Here is a 17,959-nt window from a genome sequence, read left to right as displayed (position 1 = left end):
TTTGATAAGTAGGCTATCTATATACTGTATATCTGTCCCGTTCACTTTTCCATGAATGTGAATATAAATAATAACATACAAAACAAAATACTACGCACAGACCAACAATAAAGGTCTCTGATATTTACACAAATAGTTACTTGACTCAAGAGTCCACTTGCGTCAGTCAGCAAGGGACGAAATTCCAAGAAAAGTTATTTTTAGAGGCAATGATGTCATGTCGGCCGCGAGAAGGAAAATGCCGGTCTATTTTTAAACTCGGTGGTCTGTGAACTCACGCTCTGTAATTTGAACGTAAAGACAATCAGATTCTTCACATCTCTTGTTAATTACTTTTAAATTCTGTTAGTTTTTTCGCACGGTTTTACGGTCGCACAGGGGTCCTACTGTGACGTAATTTTTAATCTCCGTGATTGTTTTCCATTTGCCTCGATCTCCTCCGCTAATATACTCATACAAGAATTATTCTGTAAAAGTAATGGATCTTTTTAATAAGACGAAAATTCCAGAGGCTAACTTTTTTGCTTGTACAGGCAGTGATGCGTTGCATGACAAAGCTAATCTCTTAAATGTATAACAGGTACTAAGTCAATTTAATCTAAAAATAACAGTTCTCTGTCAATCTGAAAGGTAATTAAACTTCACCATTTTAGGATCAAAGTTAGCCAGTTAGTTGCTCTTACATGAACGGTTTCTCTTCAGTTATTCACACAACTATTACGTCTCCATACTGTTGCTGCATTGTGTTTATAGATTCTAGGCCTATCTTTTGGATGAGGTTGCTTTGTACTCTATTTCTCTTTGCTTTGTTCGTCATGAAGACTTGACATCACTTTCCCTTCATTTCTTGTCGCAGCATTTTATATGATTCTCTTTACCTGTTCTGTTCCAAACATCTCCAGGTAAATAAAGTGGTATTTTAGTCTAGGTAGTCCAAAGAAATTCAACCAACCCTAAGACGCGGAAATTAAAAAATGAACACCTTGGTGGTCCCCTCTCCATGATGACCTGGGGTCATCAGCTGAATCGATTTTCGCAGTCTGAGGCACTCCCATGAGAATGACGCATTAAGGCGATGATCATGCAAACCTGAATCACCTGAATTCCTTTACTTACCTTTGGAATGTCCTCTGGAATTCAAGCTACCTTTACCAGCTCCGTCTGCCCTATAGTGGACGATTTATGATTTATGTATATATAATATATATATATATATATATATATATATATATATATATATATATATATATATATATATATATATATATATATAAAGAAAAAGACGACTACATAATTTTTGAAATCCTTCGCGGGCTAATTACGCAGTCAATTGTAATTTTGTGTCATTTAACTGAATCACTTCGAGCTAGAGAGGACGGTTCGTGTCAAGGGATCGGTCGACCTTATGCATTAATGATGACTTACTGGACTCTGACCTTGTGTGGTCGCTATCTTGGCCTCCATTTTTTTTTTCTTCTAATGAACGACGTTGGCTATATCCTTGTCAAGACCTGTCTGAACAAAAAAGAAACGAACTGCTGTGAAGCAAGAAAAAGATTTAGATGGCAGAGTAAGGAATTAGCCTCAGAAGAGTAGATTTTTTTAAGGATTCAGAGTCATGGTCTCCTATGCTTTCCAAATTACACAAACATTTTCCTGTGAAAAGGTTTGTGTGCCACGTATGTGGTAGAAATGTCTGAATTAAAAACTCATACCGGTAGTAGCTTTCATTTCAAGGGTCTGCCCCAGATCTCTCTCTCTCTCTTAGGATAAAACAGTAAAATTTTGGCCATTGCAACGAAAATCATGAATTCGATAAACAAATATCCTGAACTTGTCTTCAAGCCTCTGGCGGGTAGCCCATCCAACAACAGCTACCCCTGAGGGTGGAAAGTAAGCTCTCGGTGTTCGATCATCTCGAGGCAACTTGATTCCGAAAGGAAAACTGCTTAATCCAGTCTAGTGACGGTGTAACAATCTTTATCTGGGAGTTTTCGAGGCAGGGGTTCGCCAGTGCATGTAATAAAAGTTATATGCATTTCTCAATGTCATGTTAAACATCTAGCAAGATGAGACTAAATACGCGATGCTCAGTGACTTACATTTCAGTATATCATACATAATGTACTAATTTTCCATATTCGTGTTTTAAACACTGTCATTACCTTTCCATTCTTTAATCCTTTTAATTGTATAAATCATTTATTTCTTATGTTCTGACAGTTTAGATAGGAATATGGTCTAAGTCCATTCTTGCTCTATTATAAATATCAAAATAGTCCACAACACATAGATTTCGGTCATCATTTTATTCGTGCTTCAACAATAATTTGACTTTTTTTCGATGGGATCACAGGAGAAAAACTCGTTTATTTTTTCTTTATTCTCCATCAGTGCTATCTTCGTTAGGATACTAATTTTTTTTCTTCAGATTTTTACTTTGGTATGCGCCCTATATATACTAAAACCCCCACCTTATACCATCACTTAACATTATAGAACATCCTCTGGAGTTCAGTTAAATGTAAAGTATTTAGCTTTCCTTGTTTTTCAGTATTCGTTGGCAGCATGTACTTTTTGAATCGCCAATAAATCAAGAATAAAGTGTCGAATGTCATCATCCCCGAGGATTGTGTGTGTGTGTGTTTGTGCGGAAATAGGGCTTTATTCCCAGTTATCAAGTTGAAATGACATCGTGGGAATCCATGTGCCCTGGTATGTTGGTACTGTTGACCTAAAGCATGTGGATTTCCAGGTCTTGTAATTAAAAAAAGCATAGAAAATAACACTAAGTTACTACACTTCAATACAGGCTTGTATATTCTTTTATATTAACATATACAATACAATGCACATAATACAAGTCCTGGAACACTACCTTGTTGTATTTCTCTAAATAACTTTTGTACTTGAAAAGCTCTACAGACAGGATACCATAAGGGAAATTACGGAAGTTCCATATGTACAGTGTATGAGATAATGATGTAAGAGAACAGTTACGTGATAGTGTCACACATAACTGAACTCATAAGGATAACTAGAGCTGCAAGATCTGATCCAGACTATTTGAATAGAACTGTGAGAAGGAAGGATGGAGATTTGTGGAAGATACGTACAGACATGAGTGGCATAATTTCACAGCAATCATTTGCATCAGCGGAACTGAAGGCGATAACGATGATGAAAACAAATCTGGCTAATTCACCAATGTTTTTAATCTATCATCGACAATGTTTATTCTCCCTAATCTTGCATCATAAACTCGTGTATACAGGTGCAGCAGGTTTCCGAAAAAAAGTTTAGAACATTTACCATTAATTATGCATTTCTGGTGGTAGTCAGTCAACTTATGGCTCATCAAAAAAAAAAAAAAAAACTGCTTCTGTGGGTTAATTTTTGTTTTCTGAAGGATGACTGACTTCCTGGTAAGATGTACCCCTCTCAAGATGATCAAGGAAGTCGCTGATGAATTAAAAAATCAACATTTTTCGACATAAATGACTTACTTTAAGTTTGTCTTTACAGTCAATGAAATTGCTTTTCGTCAATCATTCTTGAAAACTGGTTTCACCAATGCAGCTTTCTCTCCCCGAAGTTTTTTTTAGGCCGATATTTATCATGTAAAGATTATCACGTCAGAAAATGTCCTCAGTCTCTCTGCACGCCTACAGCGCAATGATGTCAGTCAGTCTTTTGAAAATTTTTTGTCTGTGGGGTCCTGGAATATTTGACAACTGACTCTTGATTGAAATGTTCACAATTGCTGGTTTGAGCTGTTTTATTTTCTGTAAATGCGTTTTGAGTAACTGATATCAAAACACAGTGCACAAAAATGATGACGATGATGATTACAAGGACATAAATGCATAAACATGCAATTATTGAACAGGAAGACGTAAAAAGAAATTATTTGCTATGTATGCTGTTGATTGGGTGAACTGAACTGAACTCTGGCAGCGTGACACCGAAAGAGCTCGTTTGAGTACGCTAGTGGTTCACTAAACATTAACATGATCTCGAAAACCTGTGTATTTTTTATGTTTAGTTTTTCAGTGGAAATGCAAATATGTTGCATTGAATCACGTGGCGTGAAATTTGGCGTATCTTAAACCCACCTTAGACCTACTATTTTTCATCTTTGTGTATTCTGTCTAGGCTAGGCTTAATAGGCAAGTTGCAGGCCTCTTAAGGGTAGGCTATCTGGTCCCATTCCGCCATGGCTTAGGCCACAAGCATGTAAGTACTTGACCGTACTTAAAGTTTCAACTTTAATTTTTAAGATAGTATATACTTACCTGCAACGGTTTATGTTAGAACTAGCAACGGTTTATTTTAGAACTAGGCTCAACTTAGGCAAGGAATGGTACGCTATAGGCTAGGCTGTCTTATAAATCGATTTTATGGCCTTCTGGACTTGACTTAGGCTGCCCGGTAAATGTTTATGTTGTTCATTGGAAAAACTGGTAAAACTTAGTTTTCTTGATGTTAAAGAACGAAGGTGAGTGATAATAAGGGATAGGTTTTTAACAGTCAATCTAACTTTCTTATCCTAGCCTAACCCAAATTAAGCTAAGCACATGTTCCTTTTGCAACAAGGGCTCTTGTTCCCCACTTGCCCCTCATGTAGCCTTACCCTAAGGGTATGGTTTCTCATTTGGGCCTCCCGACATTCGTAGATAATTATGGGGTTGGTTGAAATGGGTTAAATATGTGATAATGAAAAATTGTGTAAAACTTGTTAGAATCGCATCAAAATCCACCATAAAAACATAAATCATTAGAGGTAGAATGAATTGCACTGAATAACCTGTATAATTTCTTAACTTTGGATGTTGAAGTGTAGGTGCAGCTTATTACATACTTAAGGAAGAATGAGTATGTAGTAGAATGGAACAGAAATCCTTAGAAGAGTCTTGATGCCACATTGCAGAGGTAATAGTCCTGATAAACTGTGGCTGATTAAGAGAGGGACAGCGAACTCAATCTCGGCTACTGACCAGTGAGGCCAAAATTGGTATCTCTTTCCTTAGACAAGTTGCACACACACACGTAATAGAAACATATATACCATATATATATATATATATATATATATATATATATATATATATATATATATATATATATATATTATTGTGTATATATTTGTATATTTATGTGTGTTTATATATAAGTCAAATAAACTATGAATTGAGATTCATGCCAGCCTGTGCAACATAAAATCATTTGCAATGTTTGAAAAACATAATTTTCAACAATTCAGTCACCTGATTAGAAAGACCATTCCCAAAATTTAATATTAACAGGAATAAAACTTACTGGAAACTGGAAGGAAGACTTTTAGAATTAACAGCACATCTAGCACCATGTAGTTAATGGTAAAATCTATAAATGTATTATACAGTATATATATATATATATATATATATATATATATATATATATATATATATATATATATATATATATATATATATATATATATATATATATATTATTATTATTTGTTATATATTAATACAATAGACATGACACATGGTGATAAGATAGATAATTGGTTTCCTGCAGAAGCTGTTCTGAGACCAAGGTGGTTATGTCTCCATGGCAGTTCAATATCTTTGTAGATGGAGTGATATGAAAAGTTAGAGAATAGACAATAGTGGTAGGTGAAAAGCTGTGTAACAAGAAATTGAGTTGTGAATGGAGTATGGAATGGTTGACGTTTGCAGAAGCTACACTACTGATAAAGCTGATAATGAAAAAAAAACTAATAGAAGAGTTTGAAAGGTTTTGCATAGGAGAAAATAGGGAGCAAATGTGGACAAGAACAAGGCTATGTAGATATATGGAAACCAGGAAGTTGGAGTAAAGAATGTTTAGCATTTTGTTGGTGGAAAATTTAAAGCAGCTCATATGTAAAAGTAACTGGGAATGATTATCACTGATGGTTGATAGATAAAAAAAAAAAAGAATCAGTTGAGGAATAGATGAAGCAAGAGAGACAGCTGGGTATGTGAAAACATTGGGGAGAGACCTGGTATGTCTATGTAATAAAAAACTGTCGTGTATGAAGGGATTGTTGAGCCAGCTCTCCTATGTTGGTGTGAAGTGTGGATTTGCATGCAAATGGAAGAATAAAGCTTGGAGCTATTGAGATGAACTGTTTGTATAGTATGGTAATCCTTCAGATATCTGCATTACTGTACGCCAATGACTGCATTTTTTTTTTCAGTGCAAATGGATCTATGTATTTACCCACACTAAATGGTAAAAATTCAAATAACCATTTGCATTGTGCAAATGGTTGTGTGGATATAAGATCACATGGTTTGGGTGGAAGCAAAAATGCTTGTGCTCAGCCAGGTGAAGTAGCTAAGCACTCTACAGATAATGATTGTTTCAGTGAGAGAGTTGTGCAGATTGGCTTATAGATGAAGAGGTGAGTCGGGAGGAGAGGGGTAATCAAGTGAGTTTGGTGTGAGTCAAGGGAAATTCACATCAAACCAGAATTGTGGTGTGATCTGAACTCTGGTGTTAAGGAAGCTGTGGCATCTTTTGCCATTCCATGGGCCTTGCCAGGACTCATGTTTGTGGGGTGTGTGCTGATGGCACCACCACCTGCTAGGTCAACAGAAGATTCTGATGCCTTTAAAATAAGTTGGAGATACTAGGCCAGCCGTATTGGGTTGGTATAGATCATGTGTAATTGCCAGGTTTGGAGAACTAAAGATAACTTTACAGAACATTGTGCAGCTATGGACTTGTTGCGATCATAAGTGGAAGTTGTTAGACAGCCAACCAGCAGGTTGTTGCTATTGTAGTTTTAGAATAGAAATGCTAAAAGGTTATTGTAGGTGACGGGATGGGTCAGAGTATTTTTGAGATAGTTTGTTCATGTGGAAAGAGTGAAGGATGAAAGGTTGCAGAAAGGAGTGTGAAATCCAGAAGTATTAGGAAGGAGAGGGATACCTAGAGAAGGTTGGATAGATGGTGTTAAAGAGTTATTTGAAATTAAGTACAGCACCTTCATGTTCAGGTAGCACAAGATTGCATATTTGGATAGGGTGCAGCATCATTCGTCACACAGCTGATGAGCCTTTATGTAGGGTGGTGAAGTAGGTTAAGGCTGCGGTAGTTTGACTGCAAAAGCTTCATCCAGGATTCAGCATTTAAGTATGAATGTGGCTTTGATTGTTGTATCATCGTCTTTCTTGGTCTACCGCGGAAAATTTATAGGTGAGTGTGTATGCATAAATGAAGGCATTACCGAGTTTACGCATAGTCCACATAAAAGTGAGAGGAAAAATTGAAAAAAAAAGTTTTCTTCAGCAGACTGAAAAGACTACATTAAGCTAAGTGGAATGTAATTTATTTTAAAGTTGGTCCGCATTACATAGTTACTCGTATGTATATTCGCAGTTGGTATTTCTACAGTATCCCATAGCTTAGGTTAACAGCCTGAAAACTGCCTTCTCGGTAAAATTTAATTTTGCTGAATTGCGAATTCATTTTACAAATTGACTTCCGGTGTGCCGCCCACATTTATAACCTTTGTATCCTACACTTATCTCTTCGCCAGAGTGTAATGGCCTGTAGTATCTTTCATTCCCTCTACTTTATCTTCGCCCTTTCACGTGATGAGAGTTGAATCTCTCCATTCTTTCTGTTGTTTGTTTAATCTTTGCCTGGGCTTTTACAGACAGAGGCATTTTTTTCAGCAAATGCGGGTTTTGATGTATTTGTTAAATTTATTTTTTTTCAAATCTTCGTTTACGATAAACTTCCTAGTAAGGCTATTTTCTTTCTGTCTCAGGTAACTGAGAAACACACACACCACACACACACACACACATACACACACACACACACACACACACACACACACACACACATATATATATATATATATATATATATATATATATATATATATGTATGTATGTATGTAATCCAAAGTGGTAGAACCTTTATTTCTATATTTTTTTGTCACAGGTCTGATGTTACAAGAGACGACTTCGTTCTGCATAGCCTAGATGGATGGATGTCAAGAGGTATTCTGCCCAGAAAGGTAAGTACAGTAACTGCATAATAACTCATGCTGTACGTATGTTGTTTGAAGTTATGTTCATTCATCCTTTTAGTGTGATTATACCGACGCACAATTGAGTCGTACACTTTGCGAGGAAAGTGATGGATGATGATTATAAAGACGACATCCCATTATTGGGGTGACGATTCGGTTTAGACATATCCAGAATATCGTAAGAAGATTGCGGTTTGTTGTTTCAGTAACCTCGTGGCCATATACTGTTTATAGGAGGTGTACATACATTTATATATGCATACACATACATACATACATACATATATATTCACATACATACATACATATATATTCAGTTCATATATATATATATATATATATATATATATATATATATATATATATATATATATATATATATATATATATATATATATATATATATATATATATATATATATATATATATATATATATATATATATATATATAGAGAGAGAGAATGGTGATTGGTCTGAGGTAGAGGGCAAGCAAGAGCTTTAGGAAGAATAAGAGGCTGTATCACGTGTAAGTAAGTGCAAAGGAGAAGGGAAGCCAAATGAAGTGGTGCTGTCTGTAGAGAGAACAGTCTTCATTCGATAGTCACCATTTTGAATACGGTAGTCACCATTTTGAATATTTGTTAAATGTAGAGGATAACATAGAGGCAGGACAGAATGACGTAAGACTGGAATGGTTAGTGTCAGGGTTAGAATGCTTCTTCATCTGATCGGTGATGTAAGTAGGGAACTTATTAACTAGAAGGCTGTGAAGACGCTAGTAGTTGATGATATTACATTTTAGTGAGACTGCTGTATGGGATGGAAACATCCTGGAGCAACTGGCCACTGGAGCTTGGAGGTATACATGGTTTAGAGCGTAAGTTGTTGAGCGCAGTTTTAAATATTATTATAGAAACCGAACATTTTAGAATATGTAGCCAAGAGAGTGAGGCAATAAATTATGTTTAATTTCTTTGAATGAAGTGATTTGAGAGATCAGAGAAAGAACATTATATGTGGGTGCAAAGCGGATCATGAATGGTACTTGGGACGGTTGATGTTAGCAGATGATATAAAAATTATTTTACAGTGAAACAGACGCAGAAAGCAGGTACAGTTGCTGAAAGTGTTTGCAAAATGAGAAATTTGAGAGTAAATGTGATCGCAGTTGGAAACCATGGAGGATAACTGTTTATACGGATGGTATAATATGAAAGCATGTATTTCATGTAGTATTTGGAAAAAGATTTAAAGATACCAGGAAGATGTAAAGGGAAGTGCATCGCGGAACAGGTGAAGTAAAGAAGTGGTGAAAAAGGTAGGCTACTGTTGGCGAAAGGATATATTATTGTTTTGAGATGGTTTGGTCATGTGGTAAAAATGGAGGGTAATAGGTTAGTGAAAAGAATGTACAGTATAATTGGACATATTAAGAGGGAAGGGAAGAGTAAGACCTAGAAAATGCTGGATGAATGGAGAAAGTGTGTGTGCAGGGTAGAAATAAGTAGCATAGTGTGTGTGTGGTAGAGTTGATGCACTGTCGGTGAGCTTTCTGTGTACAGTAGGTGTATGAAACAGGTAATACTCTGTGAAAATTTTATAAATAGACGTTCATTCATAATTCAGCAGTTGAAATACGACTTTGGAAGTGATTTTTGCGTTATCTTCCCGGGAGTTTTCCACTATTAGGAATTGGCTTATATATACACACACACACACACACACACACATATATATATATATATATATATATATATATATATATATATATATATATATAGACCATAAGAAACATAAAAAAAATGTGGAAAGTAAAGGCTATATTTCCGAAACCAAACTCTCTCTCTCCTCAGGAGAGAGACAGTTTGGTCTCTGAAATATAGCCTTTATATTCCACATTTTGGCGTTTTTATGGACTCCTTATATTTGATGGAATTCTGTTTTAACTGAAAATGTTTCACAGTCATATATATATATATATATATATATATATATATATATATATATATGTGTGTGTTTAAAAAAAAGTTAAGTATACTATAGTTTAACCAGACAACTGAGCTGATTAACAGCTCTCCTAGGGCTGGCCCGAAGGATTAGATTTATTTTACGTGGCTAAGAACCAACTGGTTACCTAGCAACGGGACCTACAGCTTATTGTGTGAATCCGAACCAAATTATGACGAGAAATGAATTTCTATCACCAGAAACAAATTCCTCTAATTCTTCATTGGCCTATATATATATATATATATATATATATATATATATATATATATATATATATATATATATATATATATATATATATATATATATATATATATATATAATATACAAAAGGAACGGAATTTTAAGTAAATATTTATGTTTATATACATTCGTGTATATTATTATTATATTAATATATATATATATATATACATAAATATATGTATAATATATTATTAATATTAAAATACACGTATGTATTACATTCACGTATTTTTGTATTTTACATTTTGTATTACATTTTGCTTTGTTTGATTCCGTTCTCCCCAAGATACCTTTAACCTTTACCGTTCACCGGCGCTGTGGCATCTATCTACAGCACTTGCTTTGCTCGGCTGGGTCAGCGAAATCAATGTGCATGGGTCCATTGGGGTTTGGAAAGTGTTTCCTTTTCCAAGTACACAGTTTTGTTTCAAATTGCGTTGTTCTACACATAGGTTAAAATATATAAATTATATATATATAATATATATATATATATATATATATATATATATATATATATATATATATATATATATATATATATATATATATACTGTATGTGTGTCTGTGTGTGTGTTTAGGTAGGTAGATAGTCGAATGGATAAGTCAACTGTATATCACTGTAACTAACCAGAAGGTACAGGTTCGAATCCTGGCAGGCTGACGTAATTCTCAAATGAATTCCATTTAGTACAAGATATTCCCAAGGTAAAATGAATTCGATATTAACAGATACTTGTGATCTGATATTTGTTAGAACAAAGTCACGTGTGTAGAAGTAAGAAAACACACACTCTATATATGTATATATGTGTGTGTGTATATATATATATATATAATATATAAATATTTATATATATATATATATCTATATATGTGTATGTATATATATATATATATATATATATATATATATATATATATATATATGTATGTATGTATGTATATATATATATATGTGTGTATTTTCTCACAAGGGTACAGCATTCTGGTTTAACAGAAGTATTACTGCAATGCAGACAAATATTGGTGTTTAATCCATCTGGAATGGAAGAAATACCAGTGCAGTGTATTCTGCCAAACTATTAGAAAGGACTGTCTGCGAAGTGTCATGTAGACACAGTCTATTACTATTCGACTTCTTCCATAAACTGATCCTATTCTGTTCGCAATGCCGTCATTTTCTCCTAACCGGGAAACCCGGAAGAAGTTATTTTAAGCGAGAAAAACTTCAGAATCTCTGTACTTTCAAATTTCAGACAACAGAAATACTTTCCACGTGTAAGTTTGTAGCATAATTTAGCTTTGGTTTAATGAATTTGTTGCAATCCCATGTTTTTGTGTTTTGCTGTGTGATACTACCAGGGAAATCATCTGACACTTCTGAACTTGTTTCAAGACTTACCTTTTCAGTGAACTATAACCTTTTAATAATATATTCAATGTTGCTGATGCTAGTACTAGGCTTCAACAGCCCCAATATGCAGTAAATGTGCCTTGCTGTCGAACTTTTCTGTTCCAGAGGTCCTTTGTTTCTCACACCGTTGGACTGTGGAACAGTCTCCCTGAAGATGTCGTGCAATTGGAACTTCAAGAGTTCAAGCGAAGATGCAGTGAATTACTACCCAAATACAAGTCTCCTTTACCTCATCTTACGTCTTCCTAATTAACACCCTATTCTTTGGAAGCTTGAATTTCAAGTCAGTGGCCCCCCCTGGGCTTGTTCCATATGAGTAGGGTTCATTTTCTGAATAATGATAATAACTTAAGTTGTGTACTGTTTTACTTACAAACTTGAAATCTAGTCAAGAAATTTATTCCCGTAAGGGGCCAGGCTATTTGATTTCGAATGTAATTTTACCACTTGTAAGCAACTCAATCCAGAGGATGAATGGCTCATATAAGGACTCGAAAAATTTCCGAGGGAATGACCAGTTTCCCAAGTCCCAAACCATATTAATTTTGGACGGCATGAGAGTGCATAACCCTCAGATGTTGTGGGGAGACTTGTCAGTCTCATTTGATAAAGGATGTACATAAATTGCCGCGTAGGGGGTTAGTGCCGTCAGTGCACCTCACGCCCCTAGCTGCAACCCCTTTCATTCCTTTTACTGTAGCTCTGTTCATATTCTCTTTCTTCCATCTTACTTTCCATCCTCTCCTAACAGTTGTTTCCTAGTGCAGCTGCGAGTTTTTCCTCCTGTTACATCTTTCAGACCTTTTTGCTTTCCCTTTCAGCTCTGAATGGCCTCATAGGTCCCAACGTTAGGCATTTGGCCTAAATTTTATATTTCATTCTATTACTATATATACATAAATTGCTACATAAACCATGTTTGTGAAAGAATTGTTGTTCCTCAATTCGTGGGTTCCCCTGGCTCCCTCTTTTTATCCTTTTACTTCCATTCCCGCTTCCCTTCTGCTATCTGGCTGTTCAGCCTCTCTAACTATTACTTCTTAGTGTACATGTTGGACATTCTCCTAGCTTTACTCTTAAATCTTTGTAGTTCATCTCATTTATTTTCTGAATCTATCTGGCTGTCAAATCACTCTTAACTTTCTTCACTGAGTTAAGCATTGAAAAGTTGAAAGGGCTCTAGTGCTTGCTTTTAAAACCTAACTTTCATAATTCATTCATTTGATGATTCGTTAATGTTACGTAAGAAAGCGTTGCCTCCCAATGGGCGTTGTTTGCGAGGCATTTTTTTTTTTTTTTTTTTTTTTTTTTTTTTTTTACAGCTACAGTAGGCTATCTGAACTAATGTTGCAGTAACGTGCAACGAGGGCAAATGAACAGGGACGTCCTCCAGTCACCATTAAATCCATTGCAATCGATCCTTCTTACTTTTGTAACCAGGAAGCGGTAATGGCTGTCCTTGACAGTTCCCAGAATTGTGTGTAATAAGAGGGCGTTTTTATCAGAGTATCGAATAATCTTCAAATTTTGGGACAAAATAGTTCATAAAGGAAATTGCATCCAAGTTCAATTTCATATAATGGAAAATGTTGAGAATTTTTCGTAAACTGATGGTCCAAGTATTTTATTTTCGTTTATGTTGATGTCGATTAGTTTACATGAGTATGGTTGCCGGCGCGTTCCACCACTTAGCAAAGGAATGAAACCAGTATCTGATATCAGGTGACAGAAAGAGTAAGTCTTATACAGTACATAAAATTACAATGGGAAACACACACACACACACACACACACATTCAAGGGATCAGCTCGGAACTACTGGAATGTATTTTTCCCTGTTTTTAAGATTTTTTTTTTTTTAATAAATACAGACTGTATTCCGCCGCGTTCTTTTTCCCTCTCCCAGGCCGAACGCGCTTCACGAACACTTCGCTCTCTTTATTAGTTTCGTGCAGGTCTCTCCCTACCCCTGGAGCGTGGCAACAGAGAGCCCACACCCCGTGTCCCGTATCAGGAGGGGTGGGGTGGGTAGGGAGAAAGGGTGGTGTTGTATGTTGACGCATTAGCTTAGTCGCTAAATATTGAACTTGGGATCGTGAGTAAAAAAGCTAACACTTTCCATCTTTCGATAAACAGTCTCTCTCTCTCTCTCCACCGCCTACGCTGGTGTATATTCATATATATACAATAACCTATACATTGCCGGCAAAAGAAAGAGAGGAAATGTTCTAAGTTTTGCTTTAACTTAGTTACTTTTCGTAGATGTTCGCCGTGCATCATTATAAAAAAAAATGGACAGTAGAAACGTTAATGCTTTTTAATATCTTTTTCATGATTGTCCGTTCTTTGCCTTCAGTTTTCTTGAAACATATATTTTTTAAAGAGTTCACTGCGAACTGGCCCTATACTTCGTTAAACCTCAAATGAGCTTTGTCGCCCCTCCCCCTTTGACTCTTGTCAGGTGTGGAGCTCTAGTCCCCAGTGGTTGGTTTGGTTGTCCGTATTGTTCCCCTAGGACCTAGCATATATGTTGTGATTTCTACCACTGTGCATCAGTCCATCGTTAATGACTTGGAAATGAAGTTGAAACCGGTCAGGACCTATGCCCAGTCTCTTAGTATTTTTTCTCCTGTGGTGATATGTGATAAATAAATCACGTGTTATTGTGTTATATATATATATATATATATATATATATATATATATATATATATATATATATATATATATATATATATATATATATATATATATATATATATATATATATATATATATATATTTATATATATATATATATATGTATATATATATATATATATATATATATATATATATATATATATATATATATATATATATATATATATATATATATATATATATATATATTTATATATATATATATATATATATATATATATATATATATATATATATATATATATATATATATATATATATATATATATATATATATATATATATATATATTTTTTTTTTTAATTGAAAGTTTATGTGTACACGGGTGTACAGTATATATGCATGTTCATCAACTCCTCCCATAGAGCTTCACTTAGTTACATTAAGGTCAACGTAACCAACGTATATGGCGCAACGGATTACAGTTTGCAATATCATTGCTTCTCAAGCCAAACTTTTCAATATACTGATTTTACGACTCAGAACCAAAGCTGCCAAGCCATAAAATCGGGAGGACTGCGTGTCCCTTAGGCTTCTAGTTTGATGTTATAGTGAGCGTACTCAAACGGGGGCAGCTTCCTCCTAAACCAGCCCCCCCAATCCTCCCTTCCCCATAATCATGTCTCCGGATCTTGTTTTCTACGTTTTGTGTGTGTGTCATTTGTAGTTTTTCGAAACCTTTCTTTTGAACGGGAACTGAGGCCGAAGCCTAGTTCCTCGTTGGACGAGTCGGTAGAGTTCTCGGCTAGCACTCTGCTAGGGCCGAGTTCGAGTCTCCGGCCGGCCAGTGAAGAATTAAGAGGAATTTATTTCTGGTGATAGAAATTCATTTCTCGGTATAATGTGGTTCGGATTCCACAATAAGCTGTAGGTCCCGTTGCTAGGTAACCAGTTGGTTCTTAGCCAGGTAAAATAAGTCTAATCCTTCGGGCCAGCCCTAGGAGAACTGTTAATCAGCTCAGTGGTGTGGTTAAACTAAGGTATACTTAACTTTTCCCCTCTCCCCTTATCAGTTTGTCGGTGAAAACTCTTTAATAATGGTAGGTTGAAAGACAGGCCAAAGTTTGTCGGGTTCTGTTAATTTTGAGCACAATTCCCGCGATATGATCCCATCATATGAGAGAGAGAGAGAGAGAGAGAGAGAGAGAGAGAGAGAGAGAGAGATTAAATTAAAATAGTCAGCTACAATTGAAAAAACTAACTTATGAAGATTGCCATTATCTATAAACTTGAAAACACGACTGGATTCAAAAACAACTCCCTCTCAAAGTATACTGGATAGAGAGTAGACATTCCTTTACAGATCACAGAGAAAAACCTTAGTTCAAAGTACACAAGACGAGGGCAATCATCCCAGCAAGGCTGAAAATTTCTTCAGACATACATAATTATATGACCAATGATGAGACGTCAGGCAATGCTACATAACTTATAATCAGTCAGTCTAAGATGGCAAAGGCTGTTATTTTTACTTTACCTTCATGAAAAAAAAACTCCTCTGATATTTAACAGTATCTTATGGTTTCTACCAACCAGACTGTCCCATGAAAGATGGCAAATCACCATAACTTTTACTTGTAATAGTAGAAGAAAGATCCAAGGACGACTGTGAAATTGGTCGCTTTGTTACATTCACAGTGGCCTCCTTGCCTTTCCTAGCAACCCCCTACAAATGCTTGGAATCAATAGAAGTTTATATCCTTGCTAATGCGGATTAGTCAAAATCATCCGCTCCACGGTTTCTAACACCAGTTAGAAGTCAGTTAGTTGAGGATTAAAATTCAGTGGTTTTGAGATAGTAGCTACATAGTTTTTGGTATTCAGTATGTAAACCACACTATATATATATATATATATATATATATATATATATATATATATATATATATATATATATATATATATATATATATATATATATATATATATATATATATATATATATATATATATATATATATATATATATACATACATACACACACACACACATACACACACATGGTGTACGTGTGTACGCACAATCATGACAGGTTTATCTTACCTGTCTTATCTCCGTATATGCATTAAATTTACAATGTAATCCATAAACGGTATCAGAATTTTCCCCGTCACTGATTAAAACCAAACGTCCTTTAAGTTACAATTATAGCTCTTGGACAGCGTCTTTCTCTTAGGCAATGTTCATTGAATGCCTTATGCACACATAGCATCCGTTAATTTTAAGACAACACTTTTTCAATTTTTTTATGTCTTACTATCTTCAGAGGTAAAATTCAGCCCTGAAGTAGGCCAGAAGTTGATGGCTGAAACAGTTCTTAGCATTTAATATGTAGCATCGTAGCTGCGAATATCGCCTTTTCCTTTGGAATTTTACCCTTGAAGATGGGAAGAGATATAAACAATTAAAAAATGCGCCGAAGTTTCTTCGGCGCAATCGAGTTTTCTGTACAGCCGCTACAGCGTATAATCAAGGCCACAGAAAATAGATCTATCTTTCGGTGGTCTCGGTATAATGCTGTATGAGCCGCGGCCCATGAAACTTTAACCACGGCCCGGTGGTGGCCTATCCTATACCGTTGCCAGAAGCACGATTGTGGCTAACTTTAACCTTAAATAAAATAAAACTACTAAGGCAAGAGGGCTGTAATTTTGTATGTTTGATGATTGGAGGGTGGATGATTAACATACCAATATGCAGCCCTGTAGCCTCAGTGGTTTTTAAGATCTGAGGGCGGACAGAAAAAGTGCGGACAGAAAAAAGTGCGGACGGACAGACAAAACCCGGCACAATAGTTTTCTTTACAGAAAACTAAAAACTGGAAAAATGTTATCTTCGAGTTGTGGATGCCACGTGCGCTTAGTCATTCAATAAAATAGCCTGATTATCATTAAAAGAATCTTTTGGGGGTTTGAGAAGGAAAGACCTGTACTAGGAAGAATAGATCACAATTGATTTGTCTTCCCGTCCAAGGATAATCGATGTTGCATCGACCAGTATCCAGTCATGATATCACACTCTGAATATACCTTGGAGACACGGGACTCAGTCAACAGCAAGAAAAACACATTATCATGGTTAGGCTGCTGAATTAAAATTAGATGATGAAATTGCTTAATAAAGACGTCAGTACATTATTTTGTAAAAGAATGAAATTAAAAAGGTCTCGAAATATAACCTTAGCATTTGTCAAAGTAGTTGGTTAGTTTCGTGTGAGAAGATAAACTAAAGAGCGTAGTAGAATTGGAAACTTAACAAATTTTATAACCTCTAAAATTATCTCAACCAAGATGGTTAACAGACACGTTTCGATTATGTTTACATGTAATGAACAGGTTTGAATGAAATTTTGTCAACATTCGAGTGTCCATTTCCAGATGATTATCCTTGGTGGAGATCGATGAAAATACAGTTGTTAAAACATTCACTGCCATTGATTTCTGTCAACTTTCTTCAGTCGTTAATGGCGGTGAGAATATTTTAAAACTCCAAGCAAG

General features: G+C 35.3%; 1 long non-coding RNA gene across 1 annotated transcript in view; it reads left to right on the top strand.

Moving 5' to 3' along the window:
• Positions 1 to 4,097: 4,097 nt before the first annotated feature.
• The window catches only part of LOC136838542 (uncharacterized), a 228,987-nt gene continuing 215,125 nt past the window's right edge, over positions 4,098 to 17,959 (top strand). Inside the window, exons 1-2 of the long non-coding RNA XR_010853029.1 lie at positions 4,098 to 4,236; positions 7,993 to 8,068. This is a non-coding gene — a long non-coding RNA (uncharacterized lncRNA). The remainder of the gene's footprint in view (positions 4,237 to 7,992; positions 8,069 to 17,959) is intronic.

Source organism: Macrobrachium rosenbergii, chromosome 5 (assembly GCF_040412425.1).
Source record: "Macrobrachium rosenbergii isolate ZJJX-2024 chromosome 5, ASM4041242v1, whole genome shotgun sequence".
Taxonomy (NCBI): domain Eukaryota; kingdom Metazoa; phylum Arthropoda; class Malacostraca; order Decapoda; family Palaemonidae; genus Macrobrachium; species Macrobrachium rosenbergii.
Note: the sequence above shows the minus strand (reverse complement) of the source record. Positions and strands in the feature narration are given on the sequence as shown.